At 48.2% G+C, this 24,988-nt stretch overlaps 1 protein-coding gene across 1 annotated transcript in view; it reads right to left on the bottom strand.

Annotated features, from left to right (window-relative positions):
- LOC140418035 (uncharacterized) overlaps nt 1-24,988 on the bottom strand; it is an 87,326-nt gene that overhangs the window by 41,063 nt on the left and 21,275 nt on the right. The gene's annotated exons all lie outside the window — the stretch shown is intronic.

Below are 24,988 nucleotides of genomic sequence, written 5' to 3'. Positions count from 1 at the left end.
TCAGTGTGAACAAGCTGATGGGACATCAGTTCCCCGGACGTTTTATAGAATTTCCCACAGCTTAGACATTTGAAAGGTCTGTCTTTAATAATAATCTCTATTGTCACAAGTAAGCTCATATTAACATTGCAATGAAGTGAAAAGCCCCGAGTCGCCACATTCTGCCGTCTGTTTGGGTACACGGAGGGAGAATTCAGAATGTCCAAATTACCCAACAGCACGTTAGATAAACTCGGTCAGTTCTCACTGGAACGACGGAGGTTGAGAGGTGAGCTGATAGAGGTCTACAAGATTATGAGCGGCATGGACAGAGTGGATAGTTAGATGCTCTTTCCTAGGGTAGGAGAGTCAAGTACTAGGGGACATAGGTTTAAAGTGCGTGGGGAAAAGTTCAGAACAGATGTGCGAAGCAGGTTTTTTACACAGGGTGGGACATATATGGAACGTGCTGCCTGGGGAGGTAGTGGGAGCAGGTACGGTAGCAGCATTTATATTTCCAAAATCTAACCAGAACATTGTCAGAATCTCCCAAACCCTCAACCTCCGCCTCCTTGAAGGACCAGGATATCGGGTCTGTGAACACCATCACATCCAGGTTCCCCTCCAAGGCACACACAGTTCTGACAGTAAGTAATGGGTGAGCAGAAACTTTCTCCACTTCAATATTGGGAAGACATTGCGTTCAGCCCGTCACAAACTCCTTTATTAGCCACTGACTCCATCCCTCACCCTGGTCATTGTTTTGAGATTGAGATTGAGATTGTCCAAATGGTTGGTGTGATATTTGACCCCGTGACTTGCTCCCAACCACATATTTACATCATCTTGAAGACTGGATTCCACCTCAGTAACATTGCCTGACTCCACCCAAGGCTCAGAGCATCTGTTGCTAAAACTCTGATCTATTCCTTTGTTATCTCTGAGAGATCTATGCTCCTCGAATTGATACTTCGTGAGTATTCCTAATTTTATTTACTCTGTCTTAGGTGGCATCACCTGAAGGTGCCAAGACCACAAGACTTTGTAAGGTGCACCTTGTACACCACCTTCAGCGGTATCAGCCCCAGCCTCGCACACAAAGTCGAGGCGTTTAGCCTCCGCAGCACACACCCCTCCTCCAGCGCCACACCCAGCTTTTCCTCCCACTTCGCATTAACCCCTCCATGGACACCCCATCCTCCTCCAAAACCCTCCTGTAAATCACCGAGACGATCCCGTCGCCCCTCACCCCGTCCGCTGACAGCACCACTTCCAACAGCGAGGAGACAGGCACTATTGGGAAGGTCGGGAAGACCTTCTTTGCAAAGTCAAGCACCCGCATATACCAAAAACATTCTCCCCACGCCAACCCAAACATGTCAGTCAGCCCCTCAAAGCTCGTAAACGGCCCTCCCAGAAACAGGGATTCTATAATTCTAACTTTTAAAAAATATTTTAGAGAAGCCAATTATATTTCTTTTCCAATTAAGGGGCAATTTAGCGTGGCCAACCCACCCAACCAGCACATCTTTGGGTGTGAATATAATTCTAACTTAGGATGACCACTCGTGTGCCCTACTGAACTTAACTTTACCCCTTGACATTGTCAGCAATCCCTTCTTGGTGCAATATATAGATAGTCCAACGAGGGAAGGGGCAGTACTGGATCTGGTATTGGGGAATGAGCCTGGACAGGTGGTTGAGGTTTCAGTCGGGGAACATTTTGGGAGTAGTGAACATAATTCCATATATTTTAGGGTACGTTTGCCACAGATATTTGGGCACATAAGGCAGGAAGTCCCTTGAGGTAGTAGGATCCAGAGAGCAGGAGATACATCCTTTTCTTTCCTTCCCTGCTTCCACCCTGCCTCATCATTAAGACACTGGGACACAAAGGGTGACCCAGTTTGATGGACAGGTTGTCTCTATTCAAAACAACGGGGGACAAGCTCCACCCAGCTCTGAAAATATTGCCCCCAACGTGATGGCGGCCGCACATGCTCAGTGCTGCACATTGCCCCCAATAAAGATGGTGATCATTAACCGGGACGACTTTAGGGATCTTTGGCCCCGCTCAGTACAAATGGGATTGATGGGATTTTGAGGGAGTTTGTAGATGACAGAACCGGTACAGAAATCGTCCCGTCCACACGCCGGCTCCATCATATGCTCCGATCTGCGATTTTCCGCTTACAAATTATAGATCCGAGAAAAAAAGCATCCACCCCTCACCATTTCCCGCATTGCGCATGCTTCATTCACTGCCCCTCATTCGCTCCGATTGGTTGGAGGACCAGCTGCTCCCATTCAGTCCTCCAGTCCCGCCCCCTATTACTAGTGGTCGGGAGCCGCCATCAATCATTCCCCTGGGCATTGTGATCTGGAGCATGCGCAGTGCGGTTGATGAGGTGAGACAGTAGCGCGCAGGCGTAATGCTGTTGTTCGTCTGGAGGAGAGTCCTTTGTCCCGGGGAAGCAAAATTAGCATCAGGCGGTGGGAGGGAGGATCCGCAAACCCTTCACAATCATTGTCAGCTCCCTGATTTGCAGCTGCGGGGCTTCTCCCTCCTAGGAACAGGCCCAGGTTAAAGGTCACCATCCTGCTTCAGCGACTGGAGGATGGTTCACATCAGAGGATGGGGGAGGGGAACAATAAATAAGAGCTGACACTTTGCACTCAAATCAATGAGGACTCTGATCTCTGGAAAGGAAGGAAGCCCTGGGAGGTGGGCGGGGAGGATTCACAAACACCCGCTGGAGGCCCCAAACCGCCAAGAAGAACCCACAGATCCTGATTTTGAGCTCCCGGGGCTTGTTTGCTTCAGCTGCGGCCGTCTTGGTGAAACAACAGAGTGGGCGGGGCATCAGGATTCCAGTGACCAGGAGAGAAAATTATCGATTTATTCTCACTCTACACAGAGGGACTTGAGAACTGAACCCGGCCAGAGTGGAGGGAGCGGGTAAACTGCAATGAAAGGAATTTTGAAGGTGGTTTGAAAGGTTTGGCAGACTGACAAACTCTCATGGTGAAAATTAAAGGTAAGCCTGCATGGGTCTGCGTGAAGAGGTGGGCGGTGTTGGGTGGGCTGCTGACAGAAATGTGAGGCCAGGGAGGGGGTGGTTGGCTGCCAGAACGGTTGGAACAGAGTTCTACATAGGTCCAGTTGATGAGTCAGACACCCAAGCAGCAAATCTCAGTGGATTCAAATATGGCCCATAAAATGTGGGCTGGTTTGTCACCCTGGGGTTTGGATTCCAGCATAGGGAGGAGGGGGAATGGATGTGATGAGGATTTACTGTTTCGCAGAAGGAAGTGCAGAAAATCTGTTCCATACAAACAAAAATTGTCTCTCCTTCATCTTTATTCGGTATTGACAATGATGATGTTAATAAACTCTTTTTATGGGAAATTTGAAATTTACAGGTGTGAAATCGTTCAACCTGGAGAGACACAAGGACATCCACACCATAGACAAACCATGGAAATGCGGGGCCTGTGGGAAGGCATTCATATCTCCATCCCAACTGGAAACTCATCTGCGTAGTCACTCAGGGGAGAGACCTTCCACCTGCTCCATGTGTGGGAAACAATTTAATCGATTGTTCAATCTTCGCACACACCAGCGAATTCACACTGGAGAGCGGCCATTCATCTGCTCTGTGTGTATGAAGGGATTCAGCAGTTCATCACACCTGCTGAAACACAAAAGTGGTTACAGTGGGGAAAGTCCATTCATCTGCTTCAAGTGTGGGAAGAGATTTACTAATTCATCTGACCATCTAACACACCAGCGAGTTCACACCGGGGAGAGGCCTTTCAACTGCTCCATGTGTGGGAAGAGATTCACGCAGTCACAAAACCTAATGAGACACAGGCGAGTTCACAAATAACTTTTGGAAGTAGATTCAGCTGAACGGATGATCTCAGTGTCAGTGACAAAGAAATCAATGAGCTCCTTGCACTTGTTCGAAGTCAGGAGAGAGATTTAAGAAGATGATCATGAAGAACAGAATCTGGGTTGTCCTTGCTTCCAGGAACAATCCAGAAATAGTGTTCAGTTTAGGCAGAGGAGAGCAGGGCCAGGTAGAGCTGGATGTGTTGCTGCTGCCTCTAGTAATCAACAGTTCAACAGTTGATAAGACTGCGCCAAGTGAAAAGGGAATTGGTAAGAGTGAGGAAATGGGCAGCAAATGATCTCAAGTTTACAGATGATAAAAGTTGGGATGCTGTTCAGGAGTATGTTGCAATCATCAAGTTTAAAGGTAACAGTTGCATGGATGTTGGTTTCAGAGCAGACACACTGAGGTGAGGGCTAGGTCGGGCAATATTATTGAGCTGGATATAAACAGTCTTAGTGATGGTGCAAATATGTAGTCAAAAGCTCATCTTCAGGTCAAATATGACATTGAAATCTGCATTAGTCAAACACAGTGTACGTACCACCTACAAGATGCACTGCAACAACTCATCAAGGCGCTTTAGACAGTACTTTTCAACTTGTGACCGCCTCATACGACAAGAACATGAGAACACCATCACCTGCAAGTTCCCCTCCAAGCCACACAACATCCTGACTTGGTGATTTAGCAGTTTGGATCAGAAATTGGTTAGCTGTAAGAAGACAGAGGAGGGTGGCAGTTGATGGGAAATGTTCAGCCTGGAATTCAGTTACTAATGGTGTGCGACAATGATCTGTTTTGGGGCCACTGCTGTTTGTTATTTTTATAAATATCCTGGAGGGGGGCGTAGAAGGATGGATGAGTAAATTTGCGGATGACACTAAAGTCGGTGGAGTTGTGGACAGTGCGGAAGGATGTTGCAGGTTACAGAGGGACATAGATAAGCTGCAGAGCTGGGCTGAGAGGTGGCAAATGGAGTTTAATGCAGAAAAGTGTGAGGTGATTGATTTTGGAAGGAGAAACAGGAATACAGAGTACTGGGCTAATGGTAAGATTCTTGGTAGTGTGGATGAGCAGAGAGATCTCGGTATCCATGTACATAGATCCCTGAAAGTTGCCACTCAGGTTGATAGGGTTGTTAAGAAGGTGTACGGTGTGTTCGCTTTTATTGGTAGAGGGATTGAGTTTCGAAGCCATGAGGTCACGTTGCAGCTGTACAAAACTCTGGTGCAGCCGCATTTGGAGTATTGCGTGCAGTTCTGGTTGCCGCATTATAGAAAGGATGTGGAAGAAATGGAAAGGGTGCAGAGGAGATTTACCAGGATGTTGCTTGGTATGGAGGGAAGATCTTATGAGGAAAGGCTGAGAGACTTTAGGCTGGTTTGTTAGAGAGAAGAAGGTTAAGAGGTGACTTAATAGAGGCATACAAGATGATCAGAGGATTAGATAGGGCGGACAGTGAGAGCCTTTTTCCTCGGATGGTGATGGCTAGCATGAGGGGACAGAGCTTTAAATTGAGGGGAGGTAGATATAGGTCAGATGTCAGAGGTAGGTTCTTTACTCAGAGAGTAGTAAGGGCGTGGAATGCCCTGCCTGCAACAGTAGTGGACTCGCCAACACTAAGGGCATTTAAATGGTCATTGGATAAACATATGGATGACAATAGAATAGTGTAGATGGGCTTTCGATTGGTTTCACAGGTCGGCGCAACATCGAGGGCCGAAGGGCCTGAACTGCGCTGTTATGTTCTATTCTATTCTATTCTATGTCACTGTTCCTTCACTGTTGTTGGGTGAAAATCCTGGAACTCCCACCCTGGCTATGCTGTGGCTCAACCTGCACATCGTGTATTACAGCGGTTTGAGAAGACAACTCACCACCATCTTCTCGAGGGCAATTAGGAGTGGGCAATGATTTCTCCCAGCAATATCCACTCCCTGTGAAAGGATAAAATAAACACAGTTGCCAGGGAGGTGGATGGTGACTAGAGAATGGAGTTTGTAGCAGGGCCATAAGACAATGGCTTCACTATTTATTTTTTAAAATAAATTTCGAGTTCCCAATTATTATTTTCCAATTTAGCGTGGCCAATCCACCTACGCTGCACATCTTTGGGTTGTGGGGATGAAACCCACGCAGACACTGGGAGAATGTGCAAACTCAATGACTTCACTTTTTCCAATGTTTAATTGGAGGAAATGTCTGCTCACCCAATTCTGGATGTCAGACAAGTCAGGACGATGTGTGAATTGGAGGTGGTGGTTTTCATCTCCACCTCTTACTTTGGGGAAGTTGGGGGTTTGAGATTCTGTCAAAGTTATTGTTCAAGTTGTAATATAAGTATAAAATCTGTCTCCTTCGCCTCCTGCCTCTCCACTTCTATTTGTCCCCTTCTGCTCCCAAAGTGCCCAGAGTGCAGTGTCGGCCCACACTGGGTGTCAGCTTCCCTTCCCTGAAGGACATTACTGAACCAGTTGGGTTTTTAATGACAATCCAGCCGTTTTCATGGCCACTTTTTCCCAATTCCAGCCCCACAAATAACCAGATTCATTCAGCTCAATTTCACATCCAAGTTAGTTCCTTTTGAAATGTCTCCTCCATCCTCTCCTCCAACAACACGTGTGATGAGCTCTTGGGGTTTTCTCGTCACTAAGATTGAAACAATCTGATCAATTGCCTCTGCCAGCTCACCGGGTCAAACTGTCTCTCTAGTCACCCCTTGCCTGGGCCCTGAACTCACATCGTTCTCCAGTTTCTCTCCTAACCTCTATCTCCCTCAGAGCTCACGTTGTCCATGAGGCCTGCCTTCTGCTCTCTTGACCCTCTTCTTGCTAAACTCTGATCATCCAATTTCTCCACATTAGTTGATATTGTTCACAGTTCTCTTTCTCATATGGTTCAGTTCATGTCGCCATTAAATCCACTGTCACCAACCATCCTAAAAAAGAACTTTTGACCCCCACTGTAATTGCAAACTAGTGTCCCAGCTCCGACCTCCCTTGCCTCTCCAAGGTCCTTGTACTTGTATTTCCCTAAGGATCTATCCTCGGCCCCTCCTATTTCTCATCTGCATGCTGCCACTAGGTGACACCATCCAAAAGCACCGTGTTAGTTTTCACCTGGACACTGACAACGCCCACATCTACCTCACCACCATCCTTCTCCATTCCTCCACTGTTACTAAATTATCAAACTGCTTCTCCCACTTCCAGTATGGATGAGCCTAAATTTCCTCCAATTAAAAATTGGGAAGACCAGAGCCATTGCCTTCAGTCACCACCACAAATCCTGTTCCTAACTCCCGAGTCCATCCCTCTCCCTGGGAACGATCTGAGGCTGAACCACACTCTGCACAATCTCCGTGTCAGATTTGACCCCAAGGTGAGTGTCCGACCACATATCCACACCAACACGAATACCAGATATTTCAATCTCCATAATCTCACCTGTCGCCACTCCATCCAAGCTCATCTGCTGCTGAAACCTTCATCCATGTCTGGGTTCCCTTTAGACTGATGATTCCAATACATTCCTTTTTTTTCTAATTAACATTTTATTGAGGTATTTCTTTGGCATTGTAACAACAGCAAAATCAACAATGTACATAACAAGGAAAATATTAACATAGTGCAAATACCGCCTCCCTCTCCCACAGGTCCTACCATTGTTTACCCCCCTAATCTATGCTAACCTAACCACCTCTCCCCCCTCTTCTGCTGATGATTAATTCTCTGTGAGATTGCCACCTCCGGGCGAACCCCACCAGAGACCCTGTCATGGCGAACTTAATTTTCTCCAGGCAGAGGAAGCCAGCCATGTCCAAAAGCCAGGTCTCCGATTTTGGGGGCTTTGAGTCCCTCCATGCCAGTAATATCCGCCTCCGGGCTACCAGGGAAGCAAAGGCCAGAACATCCGCCTCTTTCTCCTCCTGGATTCCCGGATCCTGTGGATATGGACATGGTTCACTGGCCCCCCCCGCGCACTTCGCACACCTGTCCTCCACCCCAAAGAATCAGCTCATCCGAGCCACTGTCCTGTGGGCCCGGTGAACGACCTTAAATTGGATCCGGCTGAGCCTGGCACATGTTGCGGTCGGGTTGACCCGACTCAGCGCGTCCGCCCAAAGGCCCTCCTCTAACTCTCCCCCCAGCTCCTCCTCCCACTTTTGCTTCGGCTCCTCAGTCTGCGTCTCCTCCGATCCCATAAACTCTCTATATATATCCGAGGCGCTTCCCTCTCCTATCCATCCTCTAGAAACCACCCTATCCTGAATCCCCCTTAGAGGCAGGAGTGGGAACCTTCTATAATGAAGGTTGGTACCTGCTTCCGCAAAAAGTCCCGCACCTGCAGATATCGAAATTAATTTCCCCCTGCCAATGCAAACTTCTCCTCCAGTGCCCTCAAACTCGGGAAGCTTCCTTCGATAAACAAATCCCCCATCCTCTCGGTCCCCGCTCTCCGCCATATTTGGAACCCCCCCCCCCGTCCATCCTCCCCGGGGCAAACCGGTGATTATCACAGATTGGGGACCACACCGATGCCCCCCTCTGCTCCCACTTGTCCCCTCCACTGCCCCCAGACTCTCAGGGCCACCACCACCACTGGACTGGTGAAGTACCGCTCCGGCAGGAACAACAGAGGCGCTGTTACCAATGCCCTCAGACTTGTGCCCTTACAAGCACCCACACCAGATCAGCCCCCACCAGCCACCTCCTAACCATGGCTATGTTAGCCGCCCAATAGTAATTGCTGAAATTCGGCAGCGCCAGCCAACTATCCCCCCCCCCGACTCCCCTCGAGCATTGCCCTCTTCACCTGTGGGGGCTGCCCCTCCACACAAAGCCCACGATAATCTTATTGACCCGCTTAAAAAAGGACCGTGGGATGAAGATGGGAGGCACTGGAAAACGAATAGTAATCTCGGGAGGACCGTCATTTTTACCGATTGAACTCTGCCCGCCAGAGACAACCGGAGCGCACCCCATCTCTGGAAATCCTCCTTCATCTGATCCACCCACCGGGCCAGGTTCAATTTGTGTAGCCGGTCCCAATCCCGCGCCACTTGGATACCCAGGTACCTGAAACTGTCCCCTACCACTCTAAACGGCCGTTCCCCCAGTCGCCTCTCCTGATCTCTCGCCTGAACCACAAACATCTCGCTCTTCCCCATATTGAGCTTATACCCCGAAAACCGTCCGAATTCCCCAAAAATTCCCATAATTTCTTCCATCCCCTCCATTCGGTCTGAGACATACAACAGTAGATTGTTCGCATAAAGCGAGACTCTGTGCTCTATCCCCCCAGACCACCCTCTTCCAGCCCCTTGAGGCCCTCAGAGCAATTGCCAGCGGCTCTATTGCCAGCGCAAACAGCAGTGGGGAGGGGGGCATCCCTGTCAAGATTCCAATACAGTCCTGGCCATCCCCATTGACCCCACTCCCACACGGAAACGTGAGATTATCCTAAACTGGATGCCCTTGTACTTTCTGACACCAAGTTCCATTCACTGACCTCCATTGGCTCCAGGTCAAGTAATGTCTTGATTTTAAAATTTGGATCTTTGTTTTAAAGTTCCTCAATGGTCTTGTCCCTCCCTATCTCTATAATCTCCAGTAGCACAAACCTCTGAGAAATCTGCATTCTCCTCATTCTGGCTTCTTTGTCATCCTGATTTTAGTTATTCCACTATTGATGGCGGTGCTGAGGCATGAAATCTAAACTTCTCCAGCTCCTCTGACATGAAACAGGAATGAGGGACTGAACAAGTCCGTTCTTTCTAAAAGTCAGCACAGGAAAGATGGGCTGAACAACCCCCACCACCCCACCTTGTGCAATGCACCTCTACGATTCTCTGAACCTGAATGGAACCAAAATAGAATCTGAAATCGTTATTGGTCATTTTACTAAATGTAAAGACGACACTGTCCATCAAGAGCCACTTAAGAGGAGAGGCTTCCGGTGACGGCGGGTGGGAGGCGGCCGCACAATGGAGGGCTCCCGGTCGGCAACGGCATTTTCGGGGCTTTAAGCCCGGTCCCAGGGTCCGCAGAGGCGGCAGAAGAAGGGAGAAGGCACGGAGGAGGCACAGTGAAGACACAGGAGGAAAAAAGGAACAAAGAAAAATGTTGAGGGTGAGCAAGAAAACGGCCGGAAAAAAAACAGCTGGAGGTCCGTCGGGGAGTGGAAAGGTCACCGCGGGGTCACCAGGGAAAATGGAGGCTGGAGCACCAGGGAAGGCCGCACTGTTTACGGCTGAAGAAATAACCAAGGTGATGGCTGCGGAATTTGAAAAGCAGTTGGCGCAGATTGCGAAATGCATGGAGACGGTGAGGAAGGAGATGAGGGAGGTTTTGAGTGTGCTGGTGGAGGAGGCGGTTTCCCCGGTGAGGACGGAGGTGGCGAGCGCAGTGGCGGAGGTGCGAGAGCAAGGGGTGCGCTGAAGGAAATGGAGGAGACGTTATTGCAGCACGGTGATCAACTTGCCTCGATGGGGAAAGAGATGCGGAAGGTGATGGATACTAACAAGGATCTGCGAGGAAAAATGGAAGACCTGGAAAACAGATCCAGGCGACAGAATTTGAGGATTGTGGGGCTGCCCGAAGGAGTTGAAGGACCGAAGCCGACTGAGTACTTTGCCGCGATGCTGGCCAAATTATTGGGGGAGGGGGAGGATCCCTCCCGATAGGAACTGGATCGGGCTCATCGGTCGTGGAGGCCGAGTGAGCCGCCAAGGGCAGTGACTCTGTGCTTCCGTAGGTACAGGGTGAAGGAGAAGGTCCTGAGCTGGGCCAAGCAGAAGCGGGTGGTGCAGTGGGCTGGAGCTGGTGTATGTGTATACCAGGACTTTACGGTGGAGCTGGCAACGAGGCGGGCTGCCTTCAACCGGGTGAAGAGGGCACTGTACATTAGCAAGGTGCGGTGCGGCATTGTATATCCAGCGAAGCTGAGGGTGACTTACAAGCTCAGGGAATTTTATTTTGGAACGGCGGAAGCAGTGGAGGAGTTTGCGAAAGCAGAAGGACTCTGGCAGAACTGACAAATTGAGGAATGGCCATGTGCCGATGTAACCTCATGACTGTATTTTCTTCTTTTTTGTATCACTGCGCGCGGGTGTAGAGATTAAAGGAGCCAATGTGTAATATATTTGGACAAGGGAAGGGATGGGACTTTCACTCGAAATGAGAGTTCTTTGGGGTGTAGGTGGATATGCGGGGTTTGTGTGCTAAAAGGGGATCTTTGGGCTTTCCTAGGGCCGGGCAAGTGGGAAAGGGACCCAGGCGGGGGCCTCCACGCTGGCCGGTTTGTGCCGGTCAGTGAACGGGGGTGAGGTGGGGGGAGGGGCTGCGGCCATCGGAGCCTGGCAGAACAGGGTCCGAGTGGTCTAGCCGGGGTGGAAAGTTGGGGGGAAGGAACCGAGGTTGGGAGGAGGAGTTTTACAAGAGGCAGTGGACAGGAGGAGCTGGAGACCTGCGGTGGTAGGGGTTGGGGGGGTGGGGGGGGGGGGGGGGGAGGGGGGGGGGGGGGAGAGCTGTGTAAGATTAAGGGTGACTACGGGTAATCCCTGATTCCTTTTTGCCACTTGTTTATGTAAACATGCGGGTTGAGGTTTGGTGGGTAGATGGGATCGTTGTTACTCTGGGGACTGACATATCGTGCTGATTATTGTTGATGGATGTAAATGTGGGAGAAAATGTGAAAAAGGAGAATTTAAAATTTTTTTTAATTTTTTTAAAAAGAGCCACTTAAGAGCAGAATAAATAGGAGCAGTTGTAGGACATAGAGCCTGCTCCACTTTTTCTCCATGTCGCCATTTTCCTTCTTTCCCTCTGTATCCAATAATCTCTTGAATTCCGTCTTGAATATACTCAGCGACTGAGCATCCACAGCCTTCAAGGATGTCGAATTCCAATTGACAAACTTGAATGAAGAAACGCCTCATCTTATTCACATATCGGCACTAACATCTGAAGATGTTTTACCGGAGGATAGGCAGACAGTGGTTCCTACAAATAGTTGTCTGTGGTTCATTGCAGTTCCGTGACAAGGTATCGGCTTTATTCTGAGTGTTGTGAAGGCTGAGCTGACTTTTCTGGTACGCCTGCTTTGCAGAGATGATCAGGCAGGAGTAATGCTGCTGGGCTCAACGCTTTTTCATCAACAATGATTCGGCCTCTGCAGGAAATTGAGAAAAGAGTGCCCCCATGGCACAGTGGGCCCCGATCGTGGGCCAGGCCACCGTGGGGGCACCCCGCGGGGCCAAATCGCCTCGCGCCCCCCCCCCCCCCAGAGCCCGCCCACGCCGCCTTGTCCCGCCGGTAAGGTAGGTGGTTTAATCTACGCCGGCGGGACAGGCATTCTAGCAACGGGACTTCGGCCCATATGGGCTGGAGAATCGCGGGGGGGGGGGGGGGGGGGGGGTGACGCCTACCGGCGCAGCTCGATTCCCGCCCCTGCCGAATATCTGGTGCCGGAGAATTCGGCAACCGGCGGGGGCGGGATTCATGCCAGCCCCCGGCGATTCTCCGACCCGGTGGGGGGTCGGAGAATCTCGCCCCAGAGACTTCACAAGTGATTGTAGGGGTTGGATTCTGTTGTTATTGTTGCTGTTAATCACATCCAGGACTGAACCATGTTCATTCTGATAGCTAGAGTTTGTTGCTGCTGATAATAATCCCTGTAACCAGTTGGAGTTTAATATTTGTCAAATGAATTAATGTTTCAGACACACGCTTTGTTGGGACCTTAATTTCCCGAGAATAAGAGGCAACTAATTTGTATCCTGTCACAGATTGCTCCATTTTTGGGACTTTTCTCCTTTCTAACTCTAGATTATTTCAATTCTCATACCTTATTACTTCCTTGGGTTTGGGGGTGAGACCCACACAGACACAAAATACTGTGTTTTCTGTATTGGACAATTACATTAAAATCTGGAACACGTGTAGATAGGGATTGGTGTCTCCATATCATGTGTATAAAGTATTGATGTTCTCTAGTTATGCTCTTCCCCACATTCTCTCCATATCCTCTCTCACAAAACCTTCCATTATTTTGAAGATTTCTATTAGGTTATCCCCACCGCCTTCATTTCTAAGGAGAGAGGAAACCCAGCCTGTCAATCCTTTCCTGATATTTTATATGTACCTACACATTTCTGGTTTCACCATTATAAATCTTCTTTGCACCCTCTTCAGTGCCTCGGTATCATTTTATAATATGGTGACGAGAACAGCATGCAGTGATCGGTGAGATCCTTGATCCAGGAGTTACAGATAATCCAAAGAAAAATGGGACCAAGCTAATATGCGATTTTATGCTGGTTTATTAAGAAACAAATTTAAAAATGATGCATAATGGATACAAAAAAAATCATACAGCCTGAGAATGATTTCCCAGTCCCAGAGGACAGACGGATGATGCAGAATGAGTACTGGTCTCCATTACTAGTGGCTGCAGTCTCCTCTGGATGGTTCACTGCTGTGAGTCAGTGTGGGTGTTGGGTGAAGCCAGTATGGATCTTTTTAGAAATCTCTTCCTGTTTTAACCTTTACACAGACAAATGGTTTGCGGATGGATCCTGACATCCAATCATATCAGGGTTAGAAATGTCAATTTAAGAGCCTGTGTTAGAGACCAGTCCTGGGCAGAAAGAACAGGCCTGTCCTGTGTTTGTCACCCAGCAAGCTGCTGTGGAAGATTTCTTCACAGGCGAGAAAGGAAGTGAGCTATTCCTATAATATTCAATAAATGCCTTCATATTTTATCATTTATTTCTCACAAATCTTCCCGTCTTGAGAAGTGAATATCCTTATTGACTTCTCTCAACTGATTTCTGATCAACCCACCTATTTCTACACTACAAGCTTGTTTTCATAATTTCTTGATTACATAGACAACACAGTTAGATAACATACTAAAACTGCTAAAGTTATCAGAATCAGCAACACAAATGCTTGAGCTGCCGCCAAGAATAAAAGTAAAAACCTTTCCAGTAAAATGTGATAACTGTTCACTTAGATTCATCTTTCCCAGCTGCAGAGCATCTCACACCATTCCAAATTATTGGCATGTTGAAAATACATCAGCTTCAAACAGAAGTTCATGCAGATCACTTTTCACTTTAATTTCACTCCCTCTGACAGATACAAGTGTGTATAATTATATTCTGATTGTTTTGAAGTCAGTTTTTCAGTGGAGTATGTGTCAATATCATAATGTCTCATTCCATTGACCCATTAATCACTCGATGTTGTTCTGTTATCGAATAGCTGAGTATGTCTGGGACCCGTTCTTCAGTGCAGCTTCACCATGCATTTCCACATCAGCACACCCACACTGGTATCCCAGTATCAGGCTCCATGTGCCATACAAGTCACTCTCGTGGGGCTGGTTTAGCACAGGGCTAAATCGCTGGCTTTGAAAGCAGACCAAGGCAGGCCAGCAGCATGGTTCAATTCCCGTACCAGCCTCCCCGAACAGGCGCCGGAATGTGGCGACTAGGGGCTTTTCATAGTAACTTCATTTGAAGCCTACTTGTGACAATAAGCGATTTTCATTTCTTTCTTGGACTTTCAGGTGATTTTACCAAAAAATCTGGCGCGTGGGGGGGGATCTCTGTCAGAGGATCTGTACTTCTCTCTCCCTGCATGGCTCCAATGCCTCAGTCAATGGCCAATCAATTCAGTTTATCTTTTAAAGTTCAGAGGCAGGGACACATTTATTTCCAAGAGAAAGTTATCAATTTATTTGTCTGATCTATACTGATTTTCACTAGAATGTACATCGATATAACATTGATCTATTCTATTGAGCTCGCCCCAGGGTGAGTTATTCCAATTTCCATTGGGTAATGTGATTTTCTCGATCTTATTCTGAGTGGGCCATCCTATTAATTATTATTCAGTTTCATTCAGGAGTCCTGGAGAAACTTTACTGTCCAATAGTATTGCATTCACACAATATTGTCTTTGTATATCAGAGACACAAGTATTTGAAATCAGTTTGGAGATAACTCCCATATCTTAGGGCAGCACGGTAGCATTGTGGATAGCACAATTGCTTCACAGCTCCAGGGTCCCAGGTTTGAATCCGGCTTGGGTCACTGTCTGTGCGGAGTCTGCACATCCTCCCCGTGTGTGTGTGTGGGTTTCCTCCGGGTGCTCCGGTTTCCTCCCAGAGTCCAAAGATGTGCAGGTTAGATGGATTGGCCATGATAAATTGCCCTTAGTGTCCAAAATTGCCCTTAGTGTTGGGTGGGGTTACTGGGTTATGGGGATAGGGTGGAGGTGTTGACCTTGGGTCGGGTGCTCTTTCCAAGAGCCGGTGCAGACTCGATGGGCCGAATGGCCTTCTTCTGCATTGTAAATTCTATGATAATCTATGATATCTCCCGTTCACCCTGTTTTGAAAGATAACGGGATTCTCCACTCCCACGCAGAAGTGGCCGCGCTGTCGCGATCGCCGTTGAGGTTCACGACAGCGCGGAACGGCCCCGGTCCCGACCGATTCAGGCCCTGACAATGGGCCAGGATCGGGGCCGCGTCATCTACACGTGCCAGGCCTTGTCGCCCGCGTAAATGCGGCGCCGCAGAGATGATGCGTCCGGCATGCGTGGTTGCCGTCCTCTCTAAATCCGCCCCGCAAGAAGATGGGGGACGGATCTTGCGGGGCCGCGGAAGGAAGGAGGTCCTCCTTCAGAGAGGACGGCCCGATGATCGGTGGGCACCGATCGCGGGCCACCCCACATTCCAGGTGAAGCCCGGTGCAGGATCCCCCCACAGGCCGCCCCCCCAGCGTTCACGCACCGCCCATGACTGCAGCGACCAGGTGTGGACGGCGTCAGGGGGAACCCGCTGTTTTGGCCTGGCCGCTCCACCCATCCGGGCCTCAGAATAGCGGAGGTGCCGGAGAATCGCCATTTTGGGTGTCTCCGGTGATTCTCACAAATGACAAATTGTCACCGTGCTGTCAGTGGAAAGGGTTAACTTCTTTGTTTGTTTGCAAAGGGATTGGTTGCAAACATTTCTAACTGTGCCCAATTGTGCTGACTTTAGGTGACTTTTCTTTTCAGATCAAAGATGAACCAAACACCATTTTAAACTTTGTTTTCCAATTCTTTTGGGAAGGGGGTTTCAGCTTTGCCCAATTGTGACTGTTTTCCCCATTCTCCTTGAGGCAACTTTCCAAATCACAGGAATAAACCTGAAGAAAAATAAAGCAAGAACATTAGCTTTCACAGGTAAGCTTCAACCTTCTTAAAGAGGGTGGAGCCTCCCACAGTTTGTGAGTTCTGAAACATTACTTCAAGATCCAAGGACTAAGCATACAAATTGGCCAGGAGAAACAACAAACCTGAGGATTGGGAGCAGGTTAGAATTCAGCAAAGGAGGACCAAGAGATTGATTAAGAAAGGGGAAATAGCGTATGAGAGTAAGCTGGCGTGGAACATAAAAAACTGACTGCAAAAGTTTCTATCGATATGTGAAGAGAAAGAGATTGGTGAAGACAAATGGCTGAGCAACTCAATACATACTTTGGTTCTGTTTTCTCAAAGGACGACACAAATAACATACCAGAAATGTTGGGGAATGCAGGGTTCAGAGAGGGGAGGAACTGAAGGAAATCAGAGTAGAGAAATGGTGTTGGGGAAATTGTTGGGATTGAAGGTCAATAAATCTCCGGGGCCTGATAATCTACATACCAGACTACTTAAGGAAGTGACTCAAGAAATAGTGGATGCATTGGTGGTCATCTTCCAAGATTGTATAGAGTCTGGAACAGTTCTGTGAAAGTGTACAAACTCAGCAATAGCATGATGGGAAAAATAGCCAACTTATGTAACCATGTATAAGAAAGCTGTGTCAGCTATTACCAAGACCAGACCCTGACAAACTAGACAAAGCTAAGAATCCACATAATCGTATCGTACAAGGCCAGAAGAGGGAAAATAGTGCCTGACCTTAGTAAAACCTGATAACAAAGTCACGATCTAGGAATGTCCTAATAACACAACCTCCTCATGACCTAGGACCATCTGCGTCAAGGCACCATGAGGGCAGAGGTGAAAGCAAAATAGGACCACGTCTTAAACCGTCTAAAGACAAAATACTGCAAATAAGCCGAGTCAGGGTCTTTCCATGACAACATGTTTGATCAGAAGTTATGACTGTATTGATTCCTTACTACTGATTCCTTACTTCTGATTACCATAGATCATAGAATTTACAGTGCAAAGGAGGCCATTCGGCCCATCGAGTCTGCACCGGCTCCCGGAAAGAGCACCCTACCCAAGGTCAACATCTCCACCCTATCCCCATAACCCAGTAACCCCACCCAACACTAAGGGCAATTTTGGACACTAAGGGCAATTTATCATGGCCAATCCACCCAACCTGCACATCTTTGGACTGTGGGAGGAAACCGGAGCACCCGGAGGAAACCCACGCACACACGGGGAGGATGTGCAGACTCCGCACAGACAGTGACCCAAGCCAGAATCGAACCTGGGACCCTGGAGCTGTGAAGCAATTGTGCTATCCACAATGCTACCGTGCTGCCCCAAAAATTACATTTTTGAACAAGGTCTGTTTTTGTAAAATGATACAGCTTTTGTATAAATATTGAACGTTTTCTCCATGTCTTTGCGAGCTTGAGGAAGAATCAGCAGTTTTGCCTTAACTGCTCTCTCACTTCAAACTGTAGCCGTACTGCGTGCAGACTTTGGTCAATAAAGACTAAGTTATTTTTATCGAAACAGAGTTGTAAAGTTGTTTTCTCCACAGTCTCGAAGTAGGAAAGATTTCCAATTCGACAGTTCCTACAGATTAGAGGGTGGCTAATGTAACCCCACTATTTAAAAAGGGAGGTAGAAAGTTAACGGAATTATAGACCAATCAACGTGATGACGGCAGTGGGGAAAATTCTAAAGTCCATGATCAAAGGTTTTAAAGCGAAGTACTTAGAAAACAGTGGCAGAATTGGACAGAATCAACATGGATTTATGAAAGGGAATCATGCTTGACAAATCTATTGGAATTCTTCAAGGATGTAACTAGTAGTGGATGAGGGGAAGCCAGTGGATGTGGTTTATTTGGACTTTCAGAAGGCTTTCAACAAAGTTCCACATCAGAGATTAGCATGTGAAGTTGAACCGCATGGGTTTGGGGATAGTGTATTGAGATGGATAGAAAACTGGTTGGCAGGCAGGAAATAAAGAGTAGGAATAAACGAGTAGGAATAAACAAGTATTTTTCCGAATGGATCGGTACTAGGACCTCAGCTATTCACAATATATATTCATGATTAAGATGAGGGAATAAATGTAATATCTCAAAATTTGCAGATGACACAAAACTATGTGGTCGAGTGAGCTGTGAGGAGGATGCAGAGATGCTTCAGTGTTATTTGGACAAGCTGAGTGGAAAAATGCCTGGCAGATGCAATAATGTGGATAATACGAGGTTATCCAGTTTGGTAGCAAAAACAGGAGGGCAGATTATCTGAATAACTATAAATTAAGGGAGGGGAATGTGCAATGAAACCTGGGTGTCTTCGCACACCAGTCACTGAAGGGAAGCACGCAGGTACAGCAGGTGGTGAAGAAGAAAAATAGTATGCTGGCCTTATTAACAGGAGGATGTGAGTACAGGAGCAGGGATGTCTTGTTGAAATTTTACAGGGCCTTGGTGAGGCCACACCTGGGTATTGTCTGCAGCTTTGGTCTCCTTATCTGAGGAAGGATGTTCTTGCTATAGAGGGAGTGCAGTGAAGGTTTACCAGACTGATTCCTGGGATGGCGAGACCGATGTATGAGGAGAGATTCAGCCAGTTAGGATTATGTTCGCTGGAGTTCAGAAGAATGAGAGGGATCTTATGGAAACCTATAAACTTCTAACAGGACTAGACAGGGTAAATGCGGGAAGGATATTCCCGATGGTGGGGGAGTTAAATTCTTCATAATCTAAGGATATGGGGTAGACCACTTAGGACAGAGATGAGGAGAAATGTCATCACCCAGAGAGTGGTCTGGCTGGGGAATTCGCTACCACAGAAAGAGTTTAAAAAAAAAAAAATCTTTTATTCGCCTCCTTTTTCACATTTTCTCCCACATTTACATCCATCAACAATAAACAATAATCAGCAAGATATGTCAGTCCCCATAATAACAACGACCCCATTTACCCACCAACCCCCAAAGCTCAACCCACATGTTTAAATAAACAAATGACAAAAAGGAATCAGGGATTACCCGTAGTCACCCTTAATCTAACACAGCCCCCCCCCACCCCAGGTCTCCAGCTCCTCCCGTCCACTGCCTCTTGTAAAACTCCTCCCCCCTACCTCGGTTCCTTCCCCCCCAACTTTCCACCCCGGCTAGACCACTCGGACCCTGTTCTGCCAGGCTCTGATGGCTGCAGCCCCTCCCCCCACCTCACTCCCATTCACTGGCCAGCTTAAACCGGCCAATGTGGAGGCCCCCGCCTGGGTCCCTTTCCCACTTGCCCGGCCCTAGGAAAGCCCAAAGATCCCCTTTTAGCACACAAACCCCGCATATCCACCTACACCCCAAAGAGCCCTCATTTCGAGTGAAAGTCCTGTACCTTCCCTTGTCCAAATATATACCACATTGGCTCCTTTAGTCTCTACACCCGCGCGCAGTGATACAAAAAAGAAGAAAATACAGTCGAGGTTAGATCGGCACATGGCCATTCCTCAATTTCTCAGTTCTGCCACAGTCCTTCTGCTTTCGCAAACTCCTCCGCTGCTTCCGCCGTTCCAAAATAGAACATAGAAATAAAAGTCCCTGAGCTTGTAAGTCACCCTCAGCTTCGCTGGATATACAATGCCGCACCGCACCTTGCTAATTTACAGTGCCCTCTTCACCCGGTTGAAAGCAGCCCGCCTCCTTGCCAGCTCCACCGTAAAGTCCTGGTATACACGTATACCAGCTCCAGCCCACTGCACCACCCGCTTCTGCTTGGCCCAGCTCAGGACCTTCTCCTTCACCCTGTACCTACGGAAGCACAGAGTCACTGCCCTTGGCGGCTCACTTGCCTTTGGTACAGGCCTCCACGACCGATGAGCCCGATCCAGTTCATATCGGGAAGGATCCTCCCCCTCCCCCAATAGTTTTGCCAACATCGCGGCAAAATACTCAGTCGGCTTCGGTCCTTCAACTCCTTCGGGCAGCCCCACAATCCTCAAATTCTGTCGCCTGGATCTGTTTTCCAGGTCTTCCATTTTCCCTCGCAGATCCTTGTTAGTATCCATCACCTTCCGCATCTCTTTCCCCATCGAGGCAAGTTGATCACCGTGCTGCAATAACGTCTCCTCCACTTCCTTCAGCGCCTCCCCTTGCTCTCGCACCTCCGCCACTGCGCTCGCCACCTCCGTCCTCACCGGGGAAACCGCCTCCTCCACCAGCACACTCAAAACCTCCCACATCTCCTTCCTCACCGTCTCCATGCATTTCGCAATCTGCGCCAACTGCTTTTCAAATTCCGCAGCCATCACCTTGGTTATTTCTTCAGCCGTAAGCAGTGCGGCCTTCCCTGGTGCTCCAGCCTCCATTTTCCTTGGTGACCCCACGGTGACCTTTCCACTCCCTGACGGACCTTCAGCTGTTTTTTTTCTGGCTGTTTTCTTGCTCACCCTCAACATTTTTCTTTGTTCTTTTTTTCCTCCTGTGTCTTCACTGTGCCTTCTCCCTGCTTCTGCCGCCTCCGCGGACCCTGGGACCGGGCTTAAAGCCCGACAATGCCGTTGCTGAACGGGAACCCTCCATTGTCTAATCCGTGACTTTTTAAATGACAACTTATACTGAAAGTAACCAGGGTTGAGAGAGAACCCAGTCAGTGTACTGAGAGAAACTGTGAGAGAGAGAGAACCCAGTCAGTGTACTGAGAGAAACTGTGAGAGAGAGAGAGAACCCAGTCAGTGTACTGAGAGAAACTGTGAGAGAGAGAGAACCCAGTCAGTGTACTGAGAGAAACTGTGAGAGAGAGAGAACCCAGTCAGTGTACTGAGAGAAACTGTGAGAGAGAGAGAACCCAGTCAGTGTACTGAGAGAAACTGTGAGAGAGAGAGAACCCAGTCAGTGTACTGAGAGAAACTGCGAGAGAGAGAGAGAACCCAGTCAGTGTACTGAGAGAAACTGTGAGAGAGAGAGAACCCAGTCAGTGTACTGAGAGAAACTGTGAGAGAGAGAGAGACCCCAGTCAGTGTACTGAGAGAAACTGTGAGAGAGAGAGAACCCAGTCAGTGTACTGAGAGAAACTGTGAGAGAGAGAGAGACCCCAGTCAGTGTACTGAGAGAAACGGTGAGAGAGAGAGAACCCAGTCAGTGTACTGAGAGAAACTGTGAGAGAGAGAGACCCCAGTCAGTGTACTGAGAGAAACTGTGAGAGAGAGAGAACCCAGTCAGTGTACTGAGAGAAACTGCGAGAGAGAGAACCCAGTCAGTGTACTGAGAGAAACTGTGAGAGAGAGAGAACCCAGTCAGTGTACTGAGAGAAACTGTGAGAGAGAGAGAACCCAGTCAGTGTACTGAGAGAAACTGTGAGAGAGAGAGAACCCAGTCAGTGTACTGAGAGAAACTGTGAGAGAGAGAGAGAACCCAGTCAGTGTACTGAGAGAAACTGTGAGAGAGAGAGAACCCAGTCAGTGTACTGAGAGAAACTGTGAGAGAGAACCCAGTCAGTGTACTGAGAGAAACTGTGAGAGAGAGAGACCCCAGTCAGTGTGCTGAGAGAGAGACAGACCCCAGTCAGTGTACTGAGAGAAACTGTGAGAGAGAGAGACCCCAGTCAGTGTACTGAGAGAAACTGCGAGAGAGAGAACCCAGTCAGTGTACTGAGAGAAACTGTGAGAGAGAGAGAACCCGGTCAGTGTACTGAGAGAAACTGTGAGAGAGAGAGAACCCAGTCAGTGTACTGAGAGAAACTGTGAGAGAGAGAGAACCCGGTCAGTGTACTGAGAGAGACTGTGAGAGAGAGAGAACCCAGTCAGTGTACTGAGAGAAACTGTGAGAGAGAGAGAACCCAGTCAGTGTACTGAGAGAAACTGTGAGAGAGAGAGACCCCACTCAGTGTACTGACAGAAACTGTGAGAGAGAGACACCCAAGTCAGTGTGCTGAGAGAGAGACAGACCCCAGTCAGTGTACTGAGAGAAACTGTGAGAGAGAGAGAACCCAGTCAGTGTACTGAGAGAAACTGTGATAGAGAGAGACCCCAGTCAGTGTACTGAGAGAAACTGCGAGAGAGAGAACCCAGTCAGTGTACTGAGAGAAACTGTGAGAGAGAGAGAACCCAGTCAGTGTACTGAGAGAAACTGTGAGAGAGAGAGACCCCACTCAGTGTACTGACAGAAACTGTGAGAGAGACCCCAGTGTACTGAGAGAAACTGTGAGAGAGAGAACCCAGTCAGTGTACTGAGAGAAACTGTGAGAGAGAGACACCCAAGTCAGTGTACTGAGAGAAACTGTGAGAGAACCCAGTCAGTGTACTGAGAGAAACTGCGAGAGAGAGAGAACCCAGTCAGTGTACTGAGAGAAACTGTGAGAGAGAGAGACCCCAGTCAGTGTACTGAGAGAAACTGTGAGAGAGAGAGAACCCAGTCAGTGTACTGAGAGAAACTGTGAGAGAGAGACCCCAGTCAGTGTACTGAGAGAAACTGTGAGAGAGAGAACCCAGTCAGTGTACTGAGAGAAACTGTGAGAGAGAGAACCCAGTCAGTGTACTGAGAGAAACTGTGAGAGAGAGAGAACCCAGTCAGTGTACTGAGAGAAACTGAGAGAGAGAGAACCCAGTCAGTGTACTGAGAGAAACTGTGAGAGAGAGAACCCAGTCAGTGTACTGAGAGAAACTGTGAGAGAGAACCCAGTCAGTGTACTGAGAGAAACTGTGAGAGAGAGAGACCCCAGTCAGTGTACTGAGAGAAACTGTGAGAGAGAGAACCCAGTCAGTGTACTGAGAGAAACTGTGAGAGACCCCAGTCAGTGTACTGAGAGAAACTGTGAGAGAGAGAGAGACCCCAGTCAGTGTACTGAGAGAAACTGAGAGAGAGAACCCAGTCAGTGTACTGAGAGAAACTGCGAGAGAGAGAGAACCCAGTCAATGTACTGAGAGAGACTGTGAGAGAGAGAGAGAGACCCCAGTCAGTGTACTGAGAGAAACTGTGAGATAGAGAGAACCCAGTCAGTGTACTGAGAGAAACTGTGAGAGAGAGAGAGACCCCAGTCAGTGTAAAAGGAGGCATTTGTCAGGGCTAAAAGGTTGGGAACAGACGAAGCCTGTGTGGCATATAAGGAAAGTAGGAAGGAACTTAAGCAAGGAGTCAGGAGGGCTAGAAGGGGTCATGAAAAGTCATTGGCAAATAGGGTTAAGGAAAATCCCAAGGCTTTTTACACGTACATAAAAAGCAAGAGGGTAGCCAGGGAAAGGGTTGGCCCACTGAAGTATAGGCAAGGGAATCTATGTGTGGAGCCAGAGGAAATGGGCGAGGTACTAAATGAATACTTTGCATCAGTATTCACCAAAGAGAAGGAATTGGTAGATGTTGAGTCTGGAGAAGGGGGTGTAGATAGCCTGGGTCACATTGTGATCCACAAAGACGAGGTGTTGGGTGTCTTAAAAAATATTAAGGTAGATAAGTCCCCAGGGCCTGATGGGATCTACCCCAGAATACTGAAGGAGGCTGGAGAGGAAATTGCTGAGGCTTGACAGAAATCTTTGGATCCTCGCTGTCTTCAGGGGATGTCCCGGAGGACTGGAGAATAGCCAATGTTGTTCCTCTGTTTAAGAAGGGTAGCAAGGATAATCCCGGGAACTACAGGCCGGTGAGCCTTACTTCAGTGGTAGGGAAATTACTGGAGAGAATTCTTCGAGACAGGATCTACTCCCATTTGGAAGCAAATGGACGTATTAGTGAGAGGCAGCACGGTTTTGTGAAGGGGAGGTCGTGTCTCACTAACTTGATAGAGTTTTTCGAGGAGGTCACTAAGATGATTGATGCAGGTAGGGCAGTAGATGTTGTCTGTATGGACTTCAGTAAGGCCTTTGACAAGGTCCCTCATGGTAGACTAGTACAAAAGGTGAAGTCACACGGGATCAGGGGTGAACTGGCAAGGTGGATACAGAACTGGCTAGGCCATAGAAGGCAGAGGGTAGCAATGGAGGGATGCTTTTCTAATTGGAGGGCTGTGACCAGTGGTGTTCCACAGGGATCAGTGCTGGGACCTTTGCTCTTTGTAGTATATATAAATGATTTGGAGGAAAATGTAACTGGTCTGATTAGTAAGTTTGCAGACGACACAAAGGTTGGTGGAATTGCGGATAGCGATGAGGACTGTCTGAGGATACAGCAGGATTTAGATTGTCTGGAGACTTGGGCGGAGAGATGGCAGATGGAGTTTAATCCGGACAAATGTGAGGTAATGCATTTTGGAAGGGCTAATGCAGGTAGGGAATATACAGTGAATGGTAGAACCCTCAAGAGTATTGAAAGTCAAAGAGATCTAGGAGTACAGGTCCACAGGTCATTGAAAGGGGCAACACAGGTGGAGAAGGTAGTCAAGAAGGCATACGGCATGCTTGCCTTCATTGGCCGGGGCATTGAGTATAAGCATTGGCAAGTCATGTTGCAGCTGTATAGAACCTTAGTTAGGCCACACTTGGAGTATAGTGTTCAATTCTGGTCGCCACACTACCAGAAGGATGTGGAGGCTTTAGAGAGGGTGCAGAAGAGATTTACCAGAATGTTGCCTGGTATGGAGGACATAAGCTATGAGGAGCGATTGAATAAACTCGGTTTGTTCTCACTGGAACGAAGGAGGTTGAGGGGCGACCTGATAGAGGTATACAAAATTATGAGGGGCATAGACAGAGTGGATAGTCAGAGGCTTTTCCCCAGGGTAGAGGGGTCAATTACTAGGGGGCATAGGTTTCAGGTGAGAGGGGCAAGGTTTAGAGTAGATGTACGAGGCAAGTTTTTTTACGCAGAGGGTAGTGGGTGCCTGGAACTCACTACCGGAGGAGGTAGTGGAAGCAGGGACAATAGGGACATTCAAGGGGCATCTTGACAAATATATGAATAGGATGGGAATAGAAGGATA

This window comes from Scyliorhinus torazame, chromosome 5, assembly GCF_047496885.1.
Source record: "Scyliorhinus torazame isolate Kashiwa2021f chromosome 5, sScyTor2.1, whole genome shotgun sequence".
Taxonomy (NCBI): domain Eukaryota; kingdom Metazoa; phylum Chordata; class Chondrichthyes; order Carcharhiniformes; family Scyliorhinidae; genus Scyliorhinus; species Scyliorhinus torazame.
Note: the sequence above shows the minus strand (reverse complement) of the source record. Positions and strands in the feature narration are given on the sequence as shown.